The 26,770-nt window shown below is 43.2% G+C and overlaps 1 protein-coding gene across 1 annotated transcript in view; it reads right to left on the bottom strand.

Moving 5' to 3' along the window:
• Positions 1-19,812, bottom strand: part of LOC121871466 (flocculation protein FLO11-like) — a 222,094-nt gene extending 202,282 nt beyond the window's left edge. Inside the window, exon 1 of the mRNA XM_042373806.1 lies at positions 19,674-19,812. The gene's annotated coding sequence lies outside the window, so the exon portion shown is untranslated. The remainder of the gene's footprint in view (positions 1-19,673) is intronic.
• Between the last annotated feature and the right edge of the window lie 6,958 nt (positions 19,813-26,770).

Genomic DNA, 26,770 nt, shown 5'->3' with positions numbered 1-26,770 from the left:
AACAAGATGCGGGTGTGGTGGAGGTATGTGAGGTGGGGTGGTGGGGAAGGCGTGGAACCAGTGCCTGAGTCGCAACTCACCCTCACCCACAAGGGCACCAACCCGGCACTTGATCGGACATTAACCTCCCTAGGCACCCAATTCAATACATCTCACCAAATTCACTCAAAACTAACCACCCTAACACACCGCCACCAACAAGTCTCCTTCCCTCTAATAACAAGTAAGACACACACACATCAATGGACCTGATACTAAATACCTTCAAATTACAATACCACTCAACACCATTACCCTCGTGATTCACAAACTACTGTCCTCATCACACGTATAATGCGCTACAGTTTAACTGCCACCTCACTCCCTTATCAGCATCTCAACACAAACCTAACAAGATAATAAAAAAATAAAAAAATACCAACACAGCAGAAATATTCTCACAAATTCTAGATAAGATAAAACAGGGAGTTGGTGAGACGACAGCGTGGTAGGATAAATGCCGATATATCTCGCCTATAAACATTCCGGCCGCCACATTCCACACAAGAAAGTTGGTGGAAAACGAGCGCTCGCCCCTCCCTCCCTCATCCCCCAAGCCCCCATAGTTAAAGGATTAAGGCCTAACACTAACCCACACACCACCCGCCTTCTGCATTACACAGCCCCACTCCTAGTTAAACCACGCCTCCCTCCTTCACTTACACACAACGACCATCTCCAACCACTTAATTAGCAATCCCTTCTACTAAAATGACCCAAAAAAAACGTCCGTATTCAACCATATTATAGCTAAACAACGCCCGTATTCAACCACCACACAACGCCCACAAGGATATAGTAACCCATATATTTAAAGTGGTCTCTCTCATCCATCCCACAACCTCTACGTCTCCCCTTCATTCCCCAACAAAGCAATGCGGTTTCTCTTCAATCGTCTCGCTATGCCACTTCCTATCCCATGACTCAAAACCCAGTCACACCCCTACACCTCGGGTCTTTCAGTAACCTCTAACCTCATAAATAACCCAAAAACCCCTTCCTCTTCAATCCCCCCCAAAAAAAATGAAAATCCTAATCCCATTCATTCAGATACTCACTCCCCGTCAACCACTTCAAACCCCTCACCACATCAACACCACCTCAAACTCCTCACCACATCAATCACTCCTCTCCCTCTCACAGCCATTCTCCCCCAGGTAACCTCCAGGTAACATGTATTATAAGCCTTGTACAGGTGTATTGGGTTTTCCAGATAGTTATAGATTGGATCACAAGGTACAGGGCAGACACTCACGTTTTTCTTTGTGCTAATAGAAAATTGACAGCCGTGCCCTAGAGGAAACTTGTTATCGATGTCCAAACACACTAACTATTCCTTAGTCCTAATGGCTGGTATAGACTTCTACCAATCCCCCCCCCCCATCCTCCCACCCCCTCTAAAAAAAATTACCATGGGTTAAGCCACACTACACCTTCGGACAGTTGGGCAGCCATTCATCTCCAAGAAAGATCCTTCCCCTGATCCAGCCGTCAACCCCTACCGACCACAACCACTACTAGCGACAAGCACACCAGGATTCTCGAGTCGCTCATTAACCCACCATCGTTACTGTCAGTTTTAAGACTCTAACAACTACGCTAAGGTCCCCTAAAAGTCCACTCTCACTGCTACACATTACTCACCAAGAACAACATCCTTATCTAGTAGCAACACCGGTACACCCATACCTCCACCCTCTACACCAGCCCACTAAACCCTGCACCATCATATGTAAGTCAACACAACACATAACACAGCAGAGCCTTATATATATATATGACTCCGTAACACATGACTCCGTAACACATGACTCCGTAACACATTATATCTAACACCATGACTTAACACATTATATCTCACCATGTTAAGTCAACCCCAACACACTCGAACCTAAAATTGTAAACCTGGTCAATAAACTTATATAAAACCGGGACACAGTAGAACATGAAGCACAGTTCCGTTTTAACAGTAATATGTAATTTATCATGCAGCTCATACCAATAACCCTTGCCCTGCCCCTTGCCCCGCCCATTTCTCCTCCTCCATCAAACTGTGTCCCTGTGTCACTCCCAATCTAAATGTCGACAGCATACTGTACTGTGCTTTCCCTTCCTATATAACATTACCTCAGATCACCTGAAGATTACCCCCAGCATATTTCACTTTAAGATTAACCATCCTAACCCAAACCTAACCCCTCATATACTGTTTGGGTGTTTAATGATCACTAACTAACCTAACCTGGCGCAGGGGAGGTTGATCTTCAGGTGATCCATTAACTCTCACTTGATAATCCTGCACATGATAACATAACATACATGATAACACTTCAAAATCATTATCCTATGGTGAGATACGATAAAGTGACACACACACACACACACACACACACACACAATGAGTTCATAGAAGGTAGGGAATGTATGGATAAGAAGTGGAATGAAACTAAAGAAAGGCATCTGGAAATACTGTAAAGTAAAGAGAAATTGTGAGGTGTTATGGGATAAATGGAAAAATTTCATATCAGTTAGTTGGTACCAATGCCACACAAGTAAGAGGTACTGGGGGGCAATAGTACCGGTAGTAGTGGTGGTGGTGGTAGTGGTAGTAATGGTAGTGTGTATCCCACGAAGTGCAGTTGTGAAGTGGGCTGAGGTGTCAATTACAACAAGCAATGATGTCGAGTGGAAGGTGACGGTGCAGGTTCCACAACGCTGCCCCATTGTTGATGCAATTACCTGCCCATGCATATGCCTCCGCACCCTCACAACGCCTCTCACCCGACACAATACTTGACGCACCACCACGACCATCCGTGAAGCGTACCTATTAAACCGTTCACAGTTCCGCTTTAAAAATTAGAAAGCTTCTTTTATTAGCAAATTAATTCTCCTTTGACTCATTATTATTCAGGGTTTTCATACACGATTACCTTCAGACACAAATAAAGCTTAAAAGCGTAATTTCATACTAGTGCAGAATACTAAAGAACCAATGAGAGATCTAGTCAACTTATTTTACCCACCAGGAGTGTACTAAATTAACACAGTTCTTATACATAAGGTTAACACAAGTCATGCTTTGAGAGGGAGCAAAAGCACTTCACCTTGAAATTCTAGCTACGTGACCTCCGTGGATATGACAGGCGATGGTATAATGCTTTCTAGCCAGAGTAATGAGAGGCTACAGCAGCAGCAGCAGCAGTTCTCATGGCCGCACGCTACACCAAGCTGAGGTCGTCCCCCACCCCAACAAAACCCCATCCCATCCCACCCTACCGCACCCCACCTCCCCCTCTACATCCTCGACGTTAAGGTTCTACTACACTTCCTCTCCCATCGCTACCTACACTCAAGCCAGACTCTTCTAATATACATACCGTCAAGCTTATCTCCTACACCTACACTCACAGTAGTTCCTCAAAAATACACCCCGTCAAAGTTGTCCCTCACTAACACTCCAATAGCTACCTACAAGACTCACTCACTCACTATGACGTTATGAGTCACTGTCATGGTCACGGTGAGGCTTGACACGCGACCAGAATGACGAATTATTAACAATTTCCGTCACCTCCTTACCTGCCTCACTGAGACGTGACCACTTGAGTACCATGATATAACCCCAAGAGTACCATGATTTAAGCCTTTGAGTGCCATGACAAAAACCCTTGAGTATGATGACTTAAACCCTTGAGTACCATGATATAACCCCCTGAATACTATATAACTCATTGAGTACCATGATATAACCCTTAAAAAGTCAACAAGTAATCGTACTCCAGGGGTTAAATCATCGTACTCGAGGTGTTGTCAACGTACTCAAGGGGTTAACACACTATGCGTATTGTATAAACTACAAGGGATGTAGGGAGAGTGCGTGAGCTATCTGTTGTACATGGGCCATACACAGTGCTACGTGAGTCACACTGTAGTGGGTGAGCAACACATGAGTCACACTGTATTATAAGTGCAACACACGAGTCACACACTGATATATGACCAACATACGAATCAAACCATAACAACACAAGTGCAGTGCAGTGGTAGAATGTGACTTTAGACTTCATGTTGTGATGACATAGAATCCTAACAGGTCTCATAACAACAGTATGGGGGGGGGGGGGCATCCTTTAACACAAACATGATTTTAACGTGTAACTTCAGCCCATGACCTCGAATAGTGAATCAGATCAATGGTAAAGTTAGATCCAGAGGCATTCATCCTGTATTAATGTCTTGTACACAGATCGGTGAGGGCAGGAGGGAGGCCTTATATCTCTGCATCAGACTAGAGGTAAAAATACTAGAGGAAGAATTTTTTAAGCGAGTGATGACGCCCAGTTACGACGTTAATGTAAAACTCCCTGAGAACAGATTTATTTGGAACCGGATTTATGATTTGAATAACCAGGCACCTTGCCAAGTGCGCTGACACAAACGTGAAAATAAACTTGAGTTAAATTTGTCGTGTGTGTGTGTGTAAACAACTATATCATCGAAAGATTCTCTCAATAGAAAACAAGAAACCCCAGGGACTTGTAGCCGTAAGAGAGGAGGGAGCATCACCCAGGAGACGCCCGGTAGAGCAACAGGAACGTCTTCACACACTGCCTCCCAACACCACTGTAATTTACACTCAAGGTCATCCACAACCTTCATCAGAGATAATCGAATAGTGTTTTGCCTCCCACCTAACCCCACACTGGTCTGTCCTGAGGGGAAAGGGGGAGTAAGGGGGTGAGGGCCCAGTGTGGCTGACTACACTCTAAAGGTGGTGGCAGGATGGTGGTAGTGGTGACTGGGTAATGCGCTGATAGTGATGGCAGGAGACGAGAGAAAAAAGGTGGACGAGGTGGTGAGGAAACAGTTGGTGGAGAGGGAAGTGAGAAGGTTGGTTGGTGTTGAGGCAAGACAGGAAGCACCTGTTGGAGGAGACACGCTGAAGGGGGACATCTTCACACATCTACAATTCTACGTAATAATTAAGAATTGAGTCGCACTGTGAGTCATCCACACTACTGGTACGGAGTCTCACACAACAGTACCACACTCGACACCAACCTCACAACAGTGCCACAGTCAACACAAACCTCTCAACAGTGCCACAAACCTCACAACAGTGCCACAGTCAACACAATCCTCTCAACAGTGCCACTGTCAACAAAAAACCTCACAACAGTGCCACAGTCAACACAAACCTCTCAACAGTGCCACAGTCAGCACAATCCTCTCAACAGTGCCAAAGTCAACAAAAAACCTCACAACAGTGCCACAAACCTCTCAACAGTGCCACAGTCAACACAAACCTAACAGTGCCACAAACCTCTCAACAGTGCCACAGTCAACACAAACCTCTCAACAGTGCCACAGTCAACACAAACATAACAACAGTGTCACAAACCTCTCAACAGTGCCACAGTCAACACAAATCCTCACAAATTATTTTACAGACTGCCAGCCATGTTAACTTTTTCTGCCCAGTACATGATCCTAATCTCTAAAGTAATTCAAGACTACACGTGACTCGGCTTGTATATTCTAAAGCTTTCTCAATGTTGTATTTACTGTGTGCACTCAGTGAAACCTTCCTAGACCCGTCACACTGCTGGCGGTACCTGGCGTCCACAACGAGAGCAGTCAGCCAGTCCCCAAGCCAGGTGTCACAACGCTCAAGGAACCTTAACTCCGGATGCTTCTGATTACAGGAAATGCTGATTACTGATCTTCTTGTGTTATATTAACCTAACCTAACTAATCCACGGTTCATTGTTGGGTTATGGTGGTAACATCTAGGGACGGATGTAATACACACACATTCCTACTTCATCCTCTCAGCATGGCAGTAAGAAAAATGGTTACGTCATAATAGGAATACTTTCCCAATGCTCGTTGATATGATTCTTACACATACTGTAATTACATACAGCCTAAGTCTACCGTCGTGAATGTAAAGACTCCAGTCACTCATAAGGACGATATCGTTATTCAGTAATTTTCTCAATACTCGAACTAATAAAACATAAACACTTACAAAAATCTACGATAGTCACCAACTCATTCAAATAACTAAAATAAAACTATCGAATTTTAAGTCAATCTTCACACAATTCAGGAGCCAACGTGCCTGGTACCGACACAAAACAATAGGTGGCGCCACAACTGAGGTCATACCGCGAGACATGAGGTACTGGGTGAGGGTGTGACTCGGGCAGTACCTGACACTGTTTATCGTATCCTCCGTAGTCATTATCTCACCTACCCCCCCAGTTAATAACGACGCCCTCCACAACACACCGCATGACTCTCTGCTCCAGTTTTTTTCTATGAATCAACAAATGAACTGCCCCTTTAAAAGTTCAGTATCAACATGTCGCCAATAATCTACAAGAACAAAACTTATGGGGTCGTGTACCCATTCTACACAAAGAGCTACAATTACACAATTAGTTATGTCCCGTAAGTGTGATTTAATCCTAGGTACTTTAATATGAAGCGAGCGAGAGAGAGAGAGAGAGAGAGAGAGAGAGAGAGCGTCGACGAGGAAAATAAGAACAACTATTTAGGAATATACCAACATGAGAATATTTTTTTTTCCTTACATTTCTCACACAGGACGGACAAGAACAGCTGAGAAGGGGGAGGGAGAGATGGAGAGGCTGACTATTCACTCCACTGCTCCTCCTCCTCCCTAACTTCATTACCAACTTCCACAACACATATCAATTTATCCATCTGGCCACAGCGCTCCAAAGCTGTCTTGTTTAATACCACCAACTGCACCGTCATCCAACTGTTCCTTTGCGTGTTTTCAGTAGCGTATTACGACATGTTGAACACCTACACTGATCCTTTACCTTGAACTCATTCCAATTCCCAGTGTACAGCATGTTGTGAGGAGCCCCCACCCCCCCATGCAGGCTATGACTGTGGTGGGTGGGTGGGTGGAGGTAGGTGGTAGGGGTGGTAGGTAGGTGGGTGGGAGGGAGGGAGGGAGGGAGGGAGGGAGGGAGGAGGGAGGGAGAGTAGGTAGGTAGGTGGGAGGGAGGTGGAGGTACGCACATGGTTCACGCATCACTACAAGAGGAAAAAATCACCAAACAATAAATATATTCACAATGTCAAAATATCTCAAGGAAAACCATCAGTCATGACCTTCACGCCTCACGTGTATAACAGTGTGAGAGATAGACACACTTAACCAGGGGTCCCACGTTAACGCCACACACACACACACACACACACACCTGCTACCTCACTAAACTTACCAGAGGTTCCCAGACAGATTATAACCCCACGTACTATCTGTTACTATCTGTCTCATCTCTACCTCAAACACTCACTGCCAACTATTATAATCATCACATCTATTACGATAAAAGTTTAATTTATAAATATACGAGACAAAATTACTCATTCAAAAAAATACAAAATTACTCATTCCACATTTATTTCAGGAGACGGGTGGACTTGACTTTTTTTTTTTTTACATATTTTACACTTAAATAATAAAATATAATCATACAGTATTATGTGGTGCGACACAAAGCCCAGGTACGTGACATCTACCTGACATTGAACAATAAGAGGAAGGTGTTCATGGTCACAATATATAGAGCACCTGGGACCCTCTATTGTCCCGGGTCCCACTCATCAGCCCCTTTCACACTCCACATAATTCATGCCCAATTGTAGTGAGGACGCCTCAACTGTATTGTCTGAGGGAACGACACTGCCTGCCTGACTGCCTCACCCATCCGTCACAGCGCGTTCCGACAACCACTTAACACAGCGGCTTCCTCTCATCATCCACCTGGCCCGTACAGTCACCCATCATCCACCTGGCCCGTACAGTCACCCATCATCCACCTGGCCCGTACAGTCACCCACCTACATCTAACACAACATCCCACAATCTAGTATAATAATAAAAATTATATACGCTTCCTTACCTCATTTATTTACACCACTCTATAGATCACAATAAACGGCTGAAATTTAAGTTTAATGAACGGCATGTGACAAATTTGATAAGAGAATCTCAAATGTAGCTCCACGCTCCACCTTTTAAACATATACAGCGCCTCCGATACTGCAAGCTATCCCCCCCCCCCACCTCCGGTGTAAGCAGGTGAGAGTCGGGGCGAGACGAGCGTCCCCTGAGGTACCTGACTGCAGGCTGCCGGAAGATCATCACAACAATACTCTCCGCCCGAGGCAAAACACACACACACACACACACACACACACACACACACACACACACACACGTACGTCGTAGCGCCACACTCAACCTTTCTCAAACACACAAACACTAACGCCTGAATTATAGCTACGTTAAAAACGCATTTCCTATAACTTCTAAACACATTCTTTCACACAAGGTTATAAATATCCCACAAAACAAAGGATCTCGGAATAACATCTTAAATTCCAGGTTCAGATGGCGCAAGGAGTGAGGGGGAGACTTGGGGGCGCCTCCACTGGCCAAAGCTCTCGTTCATGTCCAACACTTGGCCGTTCACGCAGCCCTCCAGGAAAACATGACTGAGAACTTTACATAAGGTAACCGGAGGCGGAGGAAAGGTCACGACTGGCAATAGAAGTTAAATAAAAAAATAATAACAACAACAAAATCCAGGAATGAGGAAAATAAAACACCGAGGATAACTTCTAAATGTTAGTAAATAATCCTAATAACCTGAACGATCACATATCAATAATAACAACGAATACAATACTACTTCCTTGGTTCGTGTAATCAGTGTATACAGCCGGCCAGTGTCTAGAGCTCAACACAATCCTGGAATCTATATTCAACAATAATAATCGTCTGTACGAATCATAGTCCACAAACTTTCTTCTAAAAATTGGAAAGTTTTCACCTAAGTACATAAATACATGGACGTCATCAAAGCTCATCACCAGACAAAAGGAAAAGTTTGAAACATCACCAATTTAAAAAAAAGGGGGGGGGGGAGGGAGGGATACTGGTCTGTCCTTATAAAATGTTTACACAAGACACTGATCTACAAACCTTCAGTGAACAGGTAAGAGTGACCTATGATGTAGCCTTCGGTGGTGTGGACTAACGGCCCAGAGTATTACGGTTATAAGGATCATGTTGGCACGGAATCGTTGTTTTTAATACGGTTACTTTTGCGAGTTCATCAAGTGTACGGTCATAAGTGAACAGACCAACAGCCGTAATGTGATAAATATTGGACATAAGATGGCGACTCAAGGTTAGCCGTTTCCGAAATAAAGACGGAGAGACGCACGCACAACTGCCTGGTTTTTTTCATCTCGGTCGTAATAAAAAAACAAACCTCGTGTTCATCTGTGTAAAATAACTCGACGAGGATATAACGGGTGATATATTTAAACGTCTGCCAATGAGTGGATAATATCAGGTACCGAATTGTTCCATTATTAGGCCGTTGTCACCCCCCCCCCCTCTATACTGTAAGGCTGTGACACCGTTAGTAGGTTCTTGTAGTGTTTCCACCGTCAACCACTGTAAGGTATTCTAAACCATTCAATAGGAAGAACATGGGGCGACTGACAGTGCCTTCCGGGGCGACTGACAGTGCCTTCCGGGACGACTGACAGTGCCTTCCGGGGCGACTGACAGTGCCTTCCAAGAGGTAAACCACACGTACCCCCCCCCCCACACACTCCTATTTACAAGGTCATGAGGTTCAATCAGGTCCGGAGGATATGTTGGGAACAGTTTGTCACACAAGCTGCACTACAACACCCATACCCTAATGGTCACAGTTGTCACCTACCAGCCTATATCAGCCCTGAGACAGAGTGTAGTGAAGCACATCCATCATCTTCTACACTCATAAAATATAAAATAAAATCATGTTTTTTTCCCCAGATAATAATAACTAAATAAACCTGTAACATCAGATATTCAATGCTTAAATTATCAGTTATACGCTTTACAAACTCTCTAATAGAAAGTTGTTGTTTTAGAAAGGTTTCACCGTCATTTAATTTTCATCTGGTTGTAAATCTCACACGCGCCAATAATCCCGGGAATGAACCACTCAGTACCAAGGCGTGTTAACATGTACTTCCACCGCTGTCGAGCTAATGAACGTCACGCAGTCAGGCAGGGGACCCAACCTACTATAATAAACGCCAAGTGAAAATATACTGACAAGTGTATGTAATAATAATAATAATAATAATAATAATAATAATAATAATAATAATAATAATAATAATAATAATAATAATAGTATACATTGGCCATATTTTGTTATTTTTAAAACAAATAAAAAGTGATATAAACTTAAGTGTACACACACACAAACAGGTCAGGGTTTATCACCGTGACGAAACAGAAAAACAAACAATAAACAATCAGGTTACATTTAGAGGTCGTGTGGCAGATGACAAAATATTTATATGCGTGTGCGTGTGTGTGTGTGTGCGTGTGTGTGTGTGGAAGTAAATCTACCAAAACCCATCGAACAGAAATGATCTTGAAAAATACGCAAATGCTATCACAAATGTCGTGAATTATACAGATGAATTATATGCAAAAACAAAATAAAAAGCAAAAATACAATGAATGACGAAGTTCCCAAACCGGACTACAAAATAACACACAAACAACGCGCCTGAGAAGAACACCAACAAATTGATATTGCTTAAGAACAGAGGAAACCCCCACAGACCACAGCCCAAGGTCTGGATCACCGTGAGATTTGACGCTGCAATAAACATTATACACACCATCACCCACCTACCAGTACTACCACCACTACTACCTGCATCTACCACACCATAACCACCAACACAACTCACTGAAACAACACCAACGCAACACAATAACACCACCAACACAACACAACATCAAAACAACAGTGCGACATCTGGTTTAATGAATGAGAGAGAGAGCGAGAGTAATTCAGTTTACATAGTGACCTTTTATCCGAGAGGCCGGAGAATGGGGACAAGCCTCTGTAAATCAAACCCAGTACTGTATATTCGAGGTACACTGAACACGGTACACCCCTCTGTTGGTTACTGGCAGGTGCAATACATACAAATTTATTTATACGAGAGGAAGTAAGTTACAAAAACCCGCCCATATCAATAATATATCAATACAGTCCATTGACCTGACCACTATAGTATTATCTCAATATATACCAATGGAATTTGAACGGTAATTTTACTATCCGATACAGGTGTGAATAGTTATGGTAGGGATTGAAATGGGAGGGGATTGTTGGAGGGGGGATTGTTGGAGGGGGGATTGTGGAGGGGGTCGGGGGGGGGAGGGGTTGTGGAGGAGAGGGATGAGGTAAGTGAGGAAGGTTCCCTCCCCTAGAAGATCTCGATAATGACGAAGCAGCAGCAGACAGAGGCAAGGGTGTAGTTCCGCTTCCCGTGACACACCCTCCTCACCCGGTCTCCCTAACCCACTTAAAACCACGCACCCACCAGCCTCTCAACGCCTCACACTCGACGCTCCCTCCACCACCACACTTCTCCTCATCACTGCTTCAGGCTTGATCAACACCGAGAATCATGACACTTCATCAGATGATTCTCGCTTCATCAGATGATTCTCGTGAGGATGATCCCTACTGCGACTTCAATCTCCTAGCTATTACTGCTTCAAGGAGCATGGAGATAGGAGCATAATGGTGGGTAATTGTGGGCATTGTGTATCGGTCATGTCCCGTGGTGGGGAGACAATGGTGGTCGCTCCTCCCCGCCCCACCCCCCTCCAGCTTCCTGTCCACGCTCCCACTAGGAACGTTTTTTACGATCCTGTTGAAGTCCCCCCTGTTCGTCTGTCTGTCCGCAGTTTCTGATGTAAAAGAAAACTCCAGGCTTTATGAGTTGACCTTCCACATCTGCCACATAAAGATTGAGTCTATAACGTGACAAAGTTATTGACTCACTCCCCACTACTCCTGGTACCTGCCCCCACACCACCGGATATTGCTATTGTAACCACAGTATATATTTACACATACCTACCTAACGTATTTTGTGTGTGTTCAGAGCCACCAACAGCCTCACCTACACCCTGAGAACATAACAAACACAACCAGATGAACAACATGAGGACCACACCTGTCTCCCCCACACACACACCTTTCACCCCAGGCGATGGTCGTCTCCAGGCACCCCAGCCACGCTACAATAAGCCTAAGCGAGCGCGTGTACCATCAAGGAACACGGATATTTCCAAACACAGTTTTAAGAAATACAAGACCCACGATGACGGACCAGTGTTTGCCGTCATGCATTAATTCTCTCTTCCCATCTCGAGTAATGGCTTCGTGACTGTGGCTAATAATAAATGCAGAAAAATAATTAGGCGTCCCACTGAGTGTAAGAAGGGGTGAGGGGGCGCGTGAAGGTTTCGTGTTAAGAGGCAGCAGGAATTTTTACCGTCCACCCCACCCAGACGTCACGTGAAATATGGTAATGATCACAAGACTCCTCTTCACAGCACTCGGGGCCACACGGGGTAGAGGGAGGCCCAGCCCGGTAACAACCCCCACACAACCTACCCCGCGGGTTGGTTACCGCGTCTGGACCCTGTTTACCACTGTTGCTCATAAATTACTCACCTTCATAAATTTTTAGTAACATGGTCTTGGGTCGGGAGAGCAGCCTCACTCCAGCCTACACACACGACACGCTCGCTCATCACTCTCCCCACCGTAGTAATAGCGAGCGTCTCCCACACAAGACGTGCCTTACACAAACCCTGTCATTACAATATAAAACCTACCCAGCAACCACTCAATGTGGCAACAGCAACAAGTGAACGCTCACCAGGACAGTTTCTCTTGACTTGTGTTTACCTCAGGACCACAGGTAGTAGTGGCCTTGAGAGAGGAAGCCCCTCCACCATCACTAATTTTGATCAACTTATTCAAAACAACAGAAAGATTCTGTGAAAGATAGTCTGAGACTTAATAAGCAGCCTTTTATAACTAACAGCTGAAAAACAACGGAATGTGAATTCATCAACACTAGACTAGAACAATACTTGGAAATGTTTTGATACATTAAACCCCGAAGCAGTAATCTTAACACTAAAACTCTCTACCATGCGATACAACCTTAGTACCTACGGCGGCAGAGGACATGTGGTCTCTTCCTAACCTTTTCCCCTCATAGTCCATTTCAAAAGCAAGATACTATTAAGGTCCAGTAAGACCAGGACGGACTATTCTGTTCGAGGAGTCCCAGCATACAACGGCCCCTCACACTCGAGACCTTGTTATCATCACCAGCAACGACGTGGAAAACAACGTAAACATCCAAGCATTACAACACTGTGCCGCAACGTCCAACTCAAGGTTACTTTACTCCCCTCGCCACACCCATACTACTTAACAACTAACTACGGTTATAGTAAGAACCAGATTATTCACTCCTCTGTAGGACTCCCAGGAAAGTTTAGAAGGTCCCCCCCCCCCCGGGCCAAACAGGAGCCTATAGCCACCACAACACCGGAAAGCCCTATGGTTCAAGGAGATTATGGACAATACACCCAGTAACGGAGAAAAAACCCAACCTAACCTAACCCACCCAATATGGTTGTTTGGTAGTCTCACAACTTATAAGACAAACCAAATACTACTACTACTATTACTACTACTACTACTATTACTACTCCTACTACTACTAATAATAATAGGGAACATTTATAATTAACACAGTACAGAAAGTAATTATCTTTTGGAGGGTTAAGTTATCGTCCGTGCAAAACTGACATCACTGCTCCTGCGCCTCATGTGGACCAGACCAGAGCTAAGCGTTCAACCAGATCTAGTGCTCATAACCCCCCTATTAAAACAAATATGATTTACTTTGTAGTTATATAACATAAGATCCACAGATTATATATTGTCTTATGGCATAATTTAGTTACGTAAGGCTGTACAAGTTGAACTGTAACCAAACACATGACTGGATTGATGAAGGGAAATTAACACTGAAAAAAAAAACACAACTTACATACACATACAAATCACCAAACAACATAATTAAAGATGTATTAGACCGATAATTACCAACGCTCCATTTAAACAGTAATAGGGACGCTCTGAGGACCTACAATAAATCAACTAAATAAATAAATAAACGCTTCAGTAATACGAGGATACATTTTCTTATAACCAGATGTACAATTCAAGATTTCAAAATGTCTTATCTTTTATCTTTCATTATACAGTATCTTAAAATCACTCTGGTTGTAATAAAGTTCTAATCTTCTGCTTGGGTGATCACGTATTTTTATTTATTTATTTATTTTTTTTGGGCATTGTTTTTATTATAAGTTTTCTCGATCTTTCTGCGTCACATAAGAGTATTAGATTCATCATACAACAAATGTGAATGGCATACACTGAGCTATCTACCGGCATACTTCATTATACAACTACAGTAAATCGGTAGTTATTAGACAGAACGAGTAATCTCTTCCACCACCACCAATAGGATTCTGCATCATAATTCATAATATACTGACTTAGTTTCACCTTTCTTACTTACCAAACCACGATCATGGAGCGTTTAACAAGTGCATTAGGAGTGTTTGTCTTGGCTGCTGTGTATAATGTTGACAGTAAATAAACCAAGGCAGCATCTTTTTTGTGTGTGTACAGTCTGTGACATCATTAAAACTGTGCCTCACTATTTGCACTCTTTCCTTCTTACATAAAAAAAAATCAACCAATCAGCACTTGGATGACAATGACGACACGATGACGACACGATGACGACATCACGCTATATATAATCAATATTTAACTACAGTATATTGAAGATGACGGACACGTGGGGTTGATAGAAGCAAACTGGCCTAAGTATTATCATCATTATTATTGTTACATAACGATATGGGTTTTTTTTTTAGAGAAATTTTATCTTGTGTCGATTAACGTGGCCTCGGGTTATACAGTCAAGCATCACCCTGAGGCACCACAACACACTTCACCTACCACAGTCAATTGGACCTGAACACCACTACATACCACAACAACAACCATCATCATCTACCACAATCAACATCCATGGTTACTCTTAAAGTCCCCTCCCCCCAACACACACACACACACACACACACACACACACACGTCAAATAACAACGTGAATTCCTTTTATGTCTCACTCACAGACTCCAGCCACCGTAACTGCTGGTAAGGAGAACAGGGACAACAGCTCAACATTACCAACACAGCAAACTTTTCGCCGGCCTCACCCAGCCCCTTAAATCCTCCAACGCTACGATGGCCAGATAATATCCTAACCTAACCTAACATAACCTAACCTAATCTAACCTAACCTAACCTAATCTAATCTAACCTAACCTAACCTAATCTAATCTAACCTAATCTAATCTAATCTAATCTAACCTAACCTAATCTAGAGACACACGCCACTTGATGAAGATGCGGGAGTTCGGTGTGTCCATCATATGTCAGTGAGAGGAAGACATGTCAACAGGACACTAACTGCGGACAGAAGCATCAAGTGATAACAACCCCCTCCAGTGAGAGATGATATGGGGGAGAGGGGAGAGGGAGAGGGGAGAGGGAGAAGGGGGGAAGGAGGAGAGGGACGACATAAAAGGTGAGGCGAGGTAGGCAGGGTCGGTGGCAGGTAAGGGTCCTCACCTACTAACCATAACACATCAGACCAAATTTATCCTTAAAAAACACCTATAACAAGTCTCTATATCAAACGAGTTTTTAAATGAACTTAAAAAAAAAATTACGAAATAAAAAGTCAAACATCTTCCGCAACATCCTTGAAGGTATCGAGTATTTAAAAATAAAACGGTAATACAACGACATTCAAACACCACAAAAGAACGCACATGTGTAGTCTAATAACTCTTCAGTGTGACAAACTTTTTTTCGGTGTCATAACTCACAGCCTTGTTAACGAATGGAAAAAATCTTCCGAGTCAATGTAAGCTCTCTGAAAGACCAACGGGGGTTTATCAAGAGAGAATTTGATAAAAGAGTCATCAAATGTTTTCAGGTCAAGGAGGCTGTACTTGGTTGTGGTTATCAGGCTGTCAGCTGGGATGTTTGGTTGCACAATTCCGGGAACAGAAGGAGCCGCCCCTCAACGCCTGGTAAGTGTCGGCACAAATAAGGTACAACTGCGATATAATTACATCTCCACAGACCCCGCGGTGAACCTTCACTTGTTCCTTTACTCACCAAGACATGTTCACTCAACGCTGGCACATACCACTACAAACCCAATCCAGTATATTCAAAAAGCACTAACACAGTACTAAGTATTAATAAGAACAGTACAGATACATGTTCACGACAACACTATCACTACATGTTCACTACAACACTATCACTACATGTTCACTACAACACTATCACTACATGTTCACTACAACACTATCATTACATGTTCACTACAACACCAGCACTATATGACCTTAATATTGTAACCCAGTGACCCCAAAATCGATAGGAATCTTCCCCTTTATAGCTCCTTGACCTGTGACCTTCAGGCTCCACAGCTAAGGGGGGAGACTTTCCCCTTTCTGGAGCGTTGTTTTTGTTTACTTTCGTGTCTGAAAAAAACCCATATTATTATTATTTATGGCGACAACAGACAAAATGATCGCTGGATGTCGTTTGTTTATCAGGCTACGACACAGCAGGTTATCGCAACATATGTTTTCTTTTAACTAAGTTCAACTCTCTCATTTCTAATTATATCGCCAGCCACAGATGGTCGACCATAACTCGTGAACTGCTGCCACTCTTTACTAAACAATAAGATGTGTTTAGTCTTGTTTACCGGAATAATAAGTACACAAAAACAACGACTTGACTTATTTCTTATTTAGTCAATGGACGGTTTCCTCCTCCACAGCAGCTGACTCGGCCACAGTGCCAAGTTTCTCTCATTACAGCTATTCATTAAGTCTTTGAGTACGAGAGGAACTTGTGCCGTACTTGGTTTTATAACCGGTTAGTGCGACACCTACAGGAGTGGAGGCTGCCTGCTTTAATGCACAGAACAGTTCAGGACTAAACCTCCTCGACACTTTTGCCAGCTGAGATTTTAAAATTTATTCATATTGATTTTCTTCGTATTTTAGAGGGTCCCCCCTCCCCCCATGCTGTTAATCAGAGATAATTATTGACGATAAGAAGTGTTCAACAATAAACTAATCACAACTCACAAGAAAGACCCGAGATATTTCACCGCCACATGGTTTGGTCGTCAGGAGCTTCATGTTGGACAATAAACTACATTAATTCCAGTCACAACATCTTGCCATTATACGGAAATTGTATTGTTTTTAAATAACCACAGCGTCGATGTCAATAACGCATATAAATAAAATTCAAGTGAAATAAAGAGTAAAATGCAAGACACTAAACACACACGTGAAGCAAGGCAGGTCCGTCAGACAAAGACAAGCAGTGCATTGCCTGGGTTAGTTGCCCTCGAGGCTCGCCGAGCACAAAATCTGCTCTTTCCTGGGTGAAACTGTAGCTTACTTCCTCTCGGGCAAAAATATATCATTTTCACGCACTCCATTCCATGCCTTGAGTTTTAGACCGTTCCTTTCCGAGCGGGTACTATTATTACCGCCATAAACAGTGCAGAGTACAATGGGTGTGTGATTCTCTTCCCTGCAATTAATGTACAAGATTGCATTAGAAAATGAATGTAATCGTTGTACATAAGATACCAGGGAGTGTCAGGACCCGATTCAGCTCTTAAAACCTGTTAACGTGTAACTACATCATATAAGCATTATAAAATTATCATAATTATTGTCTAAATCTCACTCACAGTGCAACTTGAACAACTCACTGTAAACCTTCAGTATATATTTAACAATTTACTGAATTCCTTATATGATTACACATAATACGAACACATAACAACAACAATATATTAATGATAACTGCCGCTCATGTTTAGAACTATATGAAAACATTGGTCAGCCCAGAGTAGAACTGAAGGACAGGGTGAGGGTGACACACTGTGCACGGAATGGTGGTACAAAATAAAAGCCCGGATGGGATGCTGGCTATTGATTTTGAATCGGAAAAGCTGATGTGTTGGAACACCCGGGAGGAGATGCAGTCATCCCGCAGGTCGGTCACGGCCCCTGGACTGTCACTCTTCCCTCCCTCAACACCACTACACCGAGAGCTCCTCCTCCTCATTATTGTTTCTTGTTGGCTCGCTCATGGCTGCAACCATTCGTTAAGATGCATCAAATTAATCATTTCCAGGAAAACGCTGCGTAATTTTGACAAGCAGGAATGAGTCACACCGAGTCACTGTTTCCATGCCATTACTGATGAAGGTTCAGCCCGGTATGTCAACTCGTGGGCCAACACTGTAAAACTTCCTCGGGGACACTGACACGTAACTCACTAAACACACTATACTACAACACGGCAGTAAGAATACCTCGACTGTGACGCCCCCCCAGTCCAACAGTCTCCATACAGCTCATCCACTCGTTGTCTATTCCTCAGCATCAACATAAACCTACAACGTGATTTTCCTTCCATAAACTCATCACCTCCCAGCTGCCTCCTCAACGCATCATACAAGAGAGCAAAGTTATACACAGACCAGTTTAATTACCTCAGTAACCAATCCCAAATAAGGTGTGAAATCCATTAATTTTAAACTGGCAATCAAAATGGTTAAATAATTCCACTGTAAAAAATTCTGAATAATCGCTGTATAATTTAAGCACAAACTATGCCTCCACGGATGACTGAACGTTACGTCGGTCCACCACTGTATACACTACGCAATAGTCTCCAGTTTACGGGACAAGGTTGGCTCCTCAACTGTTCGCCTTTTTATCCTTTCAGACGATACATCAAATGACTCTTAATCATGGTTTTCCTGTAAACTAATTACTTTCACCAAAAAATTATCTTCTTTGTATTAAATGACAGTGCACATGTACGTAAGGTGTAAATTAAGGTATTCAACGCAATACTTTTCATAACTCATTCTTGAGATTAACATTCTAATGCAATTTACGAACAAATGCAGTGAGTTCAAATTGTGTTAATACTGAAAACACGACGACACATACAACTGCAGCAGAGGCCAGTTATAATGTCCCTTTCTCTACGTATACGGGTCGACAAGAACCTCCCTGAACACAGTTAGGGCCCATCACGTACAGCTAATTCATCAATAAACAATCAACTCCAGAATTACGTTGGAAATTTTCATAACGACAAAAAAGTACAATTTCTACTGTGAGACACTGGTTTAAAGACTTAATAGTATCTATAAATGGACTAATCTATTACAGCGTGAGGCCATTCATAACAGTAAACATACAGGAAAATCATCCATTGTCTCATGAAAACAAAATAATTGACTCCAGTATTTCCACTGTATGATTAAGTGAGGGATCCTTCATCCCCAGGTAAGGCGCACACCTCACAGTGTCACCTCCGTCATCAGTAAACACACTACTACGCCCCATTTGTTACATCCTTTCTCGTGTTGTAACAAAACACATTTTCTTTCTTTAATGTATTAATCAACAACAAATGCAGTACACCAAAACTGTAGTATGCGCTGTAGAGGGGAGGAGTGTCAACCTGCTGTCCACTTAAGAGAAGGTTGTCTTCCCAGCAGGACAGCGGCTGGACTGAGAAAGAGTTGGAACGGGATATTGACAGTGTCGACCACTGGACTTGTGGAGGGTGCGCGGGGCCCTACTACCAGCTGGCGGGAACCAGACTGAGCTCGGGCGGCAGCCTCCTGACGCAGCAGCCCTGCCACCCGCACCACACACCCAGACCTAGGCCAGGATCAATGTTCAACACTACCACCCACCTGCACCATGCAGGTAAACTCCCTCCTCCACACTCCCGCCCACTCAAACTCCCATCACACCTGCCCTTCCCCACCGCCATCTGGCCATATATTCTACTGACCTACTCACCTTTCCCCCGCAACATAACAATTTTCTCCGAAAACATTCCCATCACCTTCATCCACTGTACATAAGAAATCCAATCACCTCCCCTACACAGCAACATACTGCCTAATTACCCATTACACTGTCTCCACTCTGGTAGACCACCACTACTTCCCGTTGTTCGCATTACTCGTGCTTCCACTTGTTCACCTCTGCTCTACACACACACACACACACCATCCACCCAACATCAGTCGCTTTTCTGGGGTGCAAAGACCACTATGACCACACACCAGACAGCACGCGGCTAAGTCATATTCACTTCACAAAAATTCGGCAGCCATTGTAGTGAGGCTGCAGTGCCCCTCTTACACCAGACCCCAGAAAACTGCCGCCCCGCAGTTGTATATTGTTGCTGTAATTCATGTGCATCCTTCTTCCTTAATAAGAGATGCATGCTTCCTCTCCCTCCGCAGCACACATCAAGTCTCAACTATAAACATCATCTTAATCCTCATAACACTGAAAATTCACACCAATAGCACGTGATACTACATCATGTTGCAGGACCAATACACACACCCAAAAAAAAAGGTTTACATAAAGAATATCAGAATATATTCACGACCTTACGAAATAGTCGAGGCAGCTGCATAACTAAGCCCGAGATAATAATTTCTGGTGACAAATGTAGAGGTTTAGAATCGAGTGAACCTTATAAAAGAGAGAGAACCATTGTAATAGATGCATCAAGGGAAACTTTGGTGCAGTAGAATAAAGTCTGCGCCGCAATCTTATCTCACTTGTGCAGCAGTAACCTGATTTAGAAGTTAAGAAAAGCAAATTTATTAAATTATCCATGAATGTTTATCTCTCCACAGATGGGGTGGAGGATATAAAATATATATAAATTCCGTTTTAAGGCCGTGGGGAGGGAACAAACGACCTACGAGACCGACCCACCAGCAGCGCCCCGGGGAGGAGAGCCTGTCTGGTGTACACAGTATCATCTATATTACTGAGGCAGGAACACTGTCAAGAGGGATCAGTGTAAAAGCTTTACAAATGGACCTTCCCCAGACGGACCATATTTTATAAAGTTATCAGGAGCAACAGAACAAACCAGCAACTAGTTCACTTGAATCCCTCAGTCATAAACTTGGATTACAAACATCAGTGTTTAATTTTACTGCTGATAAGTTAACATATCTAGGGAGATGCTAAAGGAATTCCTGGCATCTTGCTCTTCCCCTCGCCATTAAAATGAGGTCTCGCTATTCAACCCTTCGTTTAATAACCTATCAAGAGATCAAAAGATATAAATATCCTGAAGAAAGGGACGAAAATTCACGAATTCCCTTTAAGGCATTGAGGTATGAAAAAAAAATGTCTTCAAGTTGTGGATGGAGGTCCAGGGGCTCTCTTTAAGGCAGAGACCACGAGGACCAAGAATCCTCCATCATACGAGTCACAATTGATGTAAAGAAAAACTGAACAGTGAAAGTCAAGTACTGAATAACTCAAGTAATTCAAATGTGCGAGAAAAAAAAATCGTAAATAAGAAAGACAGATCCAAAGTTACCTAATACCAAGTACAGTAGGAGAATAATGCATGGCAGTTAATACACCACCAGATAGTGGAGATATAACAAAAGATCACTGTATGTGGAATAAAAAGTACACAATAAAATTACAAGTTTGAACAAGGAGATCGTAAAAAGACAAACGAGAGAGTATGGTTAATCACACCAATCGGTATCCGTCCTGGAAAAAAAAAAAGACTCACTCCTCAAGCCTGCAAGAAGGTAAACTCCTCCCCTGAGACTATAACACAACCAGCCAAAAACAGAATAAGCTGGGATGGAGATTCTTTAGGTGAAATAAGCTGGGGTGGATATTCTTCAGGTGAACTAAGCCGGGGTGGGGATTCTTCAGGTGAACTAAGCCGGGTGGGGATTCTTCAGGTGAACTAAGCCCGGGTGGGGATTCTTCAGGTGAACTAAGCCCGGGTGGGGATTCTTCAGGTGAACTAAGCCCGGGTGGGGATTCTTCAGGTGAACTAAGCCGGGTGGGGATTCTTCAGGTGAACTAAGCCGGGGTGGGGATTCTTCAGGTGATCCCATTCATCTCCTCATGTGCACCTAACCCAAGCGTCTACATCACATCCCCAAAGGACTAGAATTGATGTTTTGTCTCACGAGATTCAATACCGAGAAAGATAAGAACAGTGACGCCTAAAACGACAAGACTGGAAGGGGGAAGGGAAGGGGGAAGGGAGGGGGAAGGAAGGGGAAGGAAGGGAGGGGAGGAAGGAAGGCGGAGGGAGAGGGAAGGGAGGGGAGAGCGAACCACTTAACCTTCACCCAACTTCATAACTCCAAACACCGCCGGACGATACAAAGGGAAAGTTCCATGTAATTTTCTCGCGCACAGCAGCTAAGTGACGAGTAACTCACCCCGAGGATCCACTACAGAAATTCTTGAGACAGAGGAAGAACGCGTCTAAATAGAGATGACAGGCACGACGTCTCTAAAATTGGACAGTAAGGTGTGAAGAGAGTTATGCTGGAACAATTAACACCGCTGGAAGTATGAGCTATAAGGAGAATTAGGCTGGAACAAGTAACACCACTGGAAGTATGAGCTATAAGGAGAGTTAGGCTGGAACAAGTAACACCACTGGAAGTATGAGCTAAAAGGAGAATTAGGCTGGAACAAGTAACACCACTGGAAGTATGAGCTATAAGGAGAGGCTGGAACAAGTAACACCACTGGAAGTATGCTACTATTAACACTGGAAGTATGAGCTATAAGGAGAATTAGGCTGGAACAAGTAACACCACTGGAAGTATAAGCTATAAGGAGAGTTAGGCTGGAACAAGTAACACCACTGGAAGTATGAGCTATAAGGAGAGTTAGGCTGGAACAAGTAACACCACTGGAAGTATAAGCTATAAGGAGAGTTAGGCTGGAACAAGTAACACCACTGGAAGTATCAACAACACACAGAAGAAAGCAAAGATTTTATCCCCCAAACCCACATCTCGGCTGACTCCTAAAAGACAACTCATCAAGATGTAAATGGACAGGTAAAGGATAACTAACCTAATATATGCAATGGGAGCCAGGCTATATAAAGTTACAAACTATATACAATAAAAACAGAATAAACTTCGGAATGTAATAAAAAAAAAACAATTCACGAATACAACCTAAGTGTCGTTGATCAAAATTTAATATGAAATTCCTTAAGACGGTATAATCGGCGACTCAAAGTAGAACGCTAGGATAGGAGGATCATTATGCCGGTACTGTCTGTATATTCCAAAATGTCATGAGTCACCAAACACTATCTAGAGGAGGCGTGTAATTGAATCATACCCATATTTAGGTTTGTAATTCCTCCAGGGGTACAAGAAAGGACCTTGGGGAACAACACCACGGTAAGTTCCACAGTCAAGAGTAACTAAGTGTTTGGATTACCATTATACAGTGTTTAAACCTATTACCACAGGCTTTTCAATACCCCTAACGATACTGTGGTGAAAGTTGGTGAAGGTTTCTCTTAAAGATTTCTTATGTTTTGTCCACACGAATATCTCTAAAAAAAGGGGGGAGGGGGGAAAAAAATTACTAGTCAATAATATGTGTCCCGAGTACATAACTTACACCAAACTCTCTTGTACTCTACAGGTCCAAAGTGTACCGGAAACCATGTCCAATTAGCTAAAACTTCCAATAAAACAGAAAGCCCAGATGACGAGTATATGACACCCATCAGACATATTATACAATACTGTAGTCATTAGTAAATACAACATTAATACATCAGCCACGAGACACTACTACTCACCTTAAACAATGAAGAGTATGGCGAAAACTTTGGTTGTCAATTAATGAAAAAAGTGTAAAATAAAAAAATTACTCAACTCACAAGGTGGTCATCACTAAGGAGTTAAAGTCGAGCCAAATAGGTCAGGTCAGGTCAGGTTAAGATTGGCGTGGTATGACGAGTTTATAATGCAGTCTTTGAAATCATTTTAATAACATAGACATTCATATTTTTACATTCCAAACATGGATTTATTTCTCAAGTAAAGTTATTATTATTATTATTATTATTATTATTATTATTATTATTTTTCGTCGTCGTCGTCGGGGAAAGGCTGGACACCTTCACTATGTACAGTAGATTCACTCACTGATGAATAATTAGTGTGGGAGGTAAATGTTCCTGCGGTGGCCTGCGGTTGACCCCACCACCACGCCTATACACACCCCCTCACCACGCCCTTACATGTCAGTCCTCACCACGCCCTCAAACACTACCCCTCACCACGCCACCAGAACGTGTGTGGGGAGGGTGGAGTATGGGGCGTGTTCAGCAGGATGAGGGGAGGGAGAGAAGGAAGGAAGGGAGGGAGGGAGGGAGGGAGGGAGGGATGCTGGTGGTAGGAGGCGGAGCAAGGAGGCTGTAGAAAGGCCTGGACGGGACCACTTGGAGGACCACAGGATCAATACAAACCTCTCCCGCCTTCCTGCACGCACCAATGCATTTTCCTGCCTGTGTTATGACGCGCGCACAGACAGACACGCACACACACACACACACACACACGCACGCACGCACGCACACGGGTCCGGGGACAGTGCATGACTACCATGCGCTAGCCTGCCCCCACACACACACACACACACTACTACCTACATAACTAACCACTACGAGGGGCTTAACTGCAAGCCAATACACAAGTCCTAGGAGGGGAGAAAAAGCACTCCACTTTCTGCGGGGAAACGAAAGACTAAACTTTGGGGAAGGAAACATGTTAACAAGGTTTCTTACGCTCAACTTCAGGGGAGGGGTGGGGATGGGGGGTGGGATGGGGGTGGGGAGGGGTGGGGAGGGGTGGGGAGGGGGTGGGGAGGGGGTGGGGTGGGGAGGGGGGAATATTGCCACGAATAACCACGATGGTGTTTCAAATAATAAGAGGTACTACAGACAGTCGACCAATACAAAGTACGTAACAGTAGCGTAACGAGAGCAGTGTTACACCCGACAGACTCTATACCATCTTTTTCTCACACCACTCAATGCTCTCTCTACTTACTGCCACCATCACTAGCACCACCGAAGCCGCCGCAAACTATTTAATGATACTTGATCTTGATACTTCATCTGTAATGTGATAATATTACCCTCAACCCCGTCACCACAAGACACATCCAACATCTACCTTTCTGAGAACACCACAGAGGATGTCCATACAGTTGGTGAGTGTTGAGTCAGATTTCAAAGTATAGGAAAACGACGAGACGGAATACCATGGTAAAAGCTCACTCAAATGACCTAAAAATGGTAAGGTAGTATCCAGGAACGAGTCGTGTAATGTTAGGGCACAACACAGGTGAACCAATTACACCCATCAATGACTCACTCAATACACCTGATTTACACCTAAACTCATGAAGCGGTTTATTGAATATTATGATCTTCAGTAAATGTGAAGTTGGGCTGTAATGTGTTGAACGAGCATTCAGTTATCATGGGGAAATTATTTACATACAGACAGACACTACCAAGGCTATATCCCTCTCATCAGCCTTCTTGGTCGAGGGATAAATATTATTAAATTGACAAATCCTTAACCTCTGACCCAGCGTTCCCACAATTACTAAGGAACTGCCTCTATCGGGGATTGGTAACGTGTTCGTCCTTGCACGAAATGAAACTAAATTATATTCGGACACCATTTCTCAACACACGTACAGTTGCGGACAAAGTTCTCTGGACACCCGGCAGATAATTAGGTGAGGGAGATTGGAATTTGAACGTATTTCCTTTTATTTCATTTATTTTTTATATTTTTTTGTGGTTCAGACGTAATAAGTGAAGTGGGTGGTAGATATTGCCAAGTGTTTAGGGATTTGTTTTCCACAACTTTACATACGTAGCGATAAACAGACGGACGGACGGACACTATTACTGATACATCCTGATAAACCTTTTCGTCCAAATTTTTAAAAACAAAAACTACAACTTATATCGAAGAGATCATGATATCGCGGGAAAAAGTTTAACTACTTGAAATAAAAAGGTAAATTCTGTCTTTACACTGACACGAAACTCACAAAGAAATGTGGAGTAATAAAACTTGTAATCAATAATTTGTACTCATAACTTTGGTCGTCAACGCTCTAGTAAGCACCCTGAGTCATCCACGTTATCACCTGTGACCACACAAGAGACGGACGACCACATGCAATCTTGAGTCTTCCATTCTTTACGAGACGCAGGTAAGTGAGCGTACTCTGTGTGTGTGTGTGTGTGTGTGTGTACCGGACAACCTAGGGAATATTTTACAATAGCAAAGCCCTTCATAGCTTCCATTTGTTTAATAACTGTTTCACATGTCTTAATGGTTGCGTTAGCGGGAGAAAGGAAGATAGTGGGAGGTGACATGAACCATGAACTAGAGTCAATATTACAGCACAAGAAAATGGTTCATGAAGACAAGTTCTATATTGTGCTGTTGACTCATACTTCATAGTAAAATCTTAAGCAGGTGATGTAAAAAAATAAATATTATACCGAGACACGCATAAAAAAACCCTGATCACACTTGTTCTTAAGCCACCTTGTAAACTTTCCATTGAGAGCAACATAATGATAATGAAAGGGAAATATAAAATAGATTCCAGGTCAATTAGTGAATGGCAGTGTAGGCGACCTTGTGTGAGAGCGACATGCCTGAGCACGTTCTCCTTACGGCATCT

The sequence above is a fragment of the Homarus americanus genome, unplaced genomic scaffold (genome assembly GCF_018991925.1).
Source record: "Homarus americanus isolate GMGI-L3 unplaced genomic scaffold, GMGI_Hamer_2.0 scaffold45698, whole genome shotgun sequence".
NCBI lineage: Eukaryota > Metazoa > Arthropoda > Malacostraca > Decapoda > Nephropidae > Homarus > Homarus americanus.
Note: the sequence above shows the minus strand (reverse complement) of the source record. Positions and strands in the feature narration are given on the sequence as shown.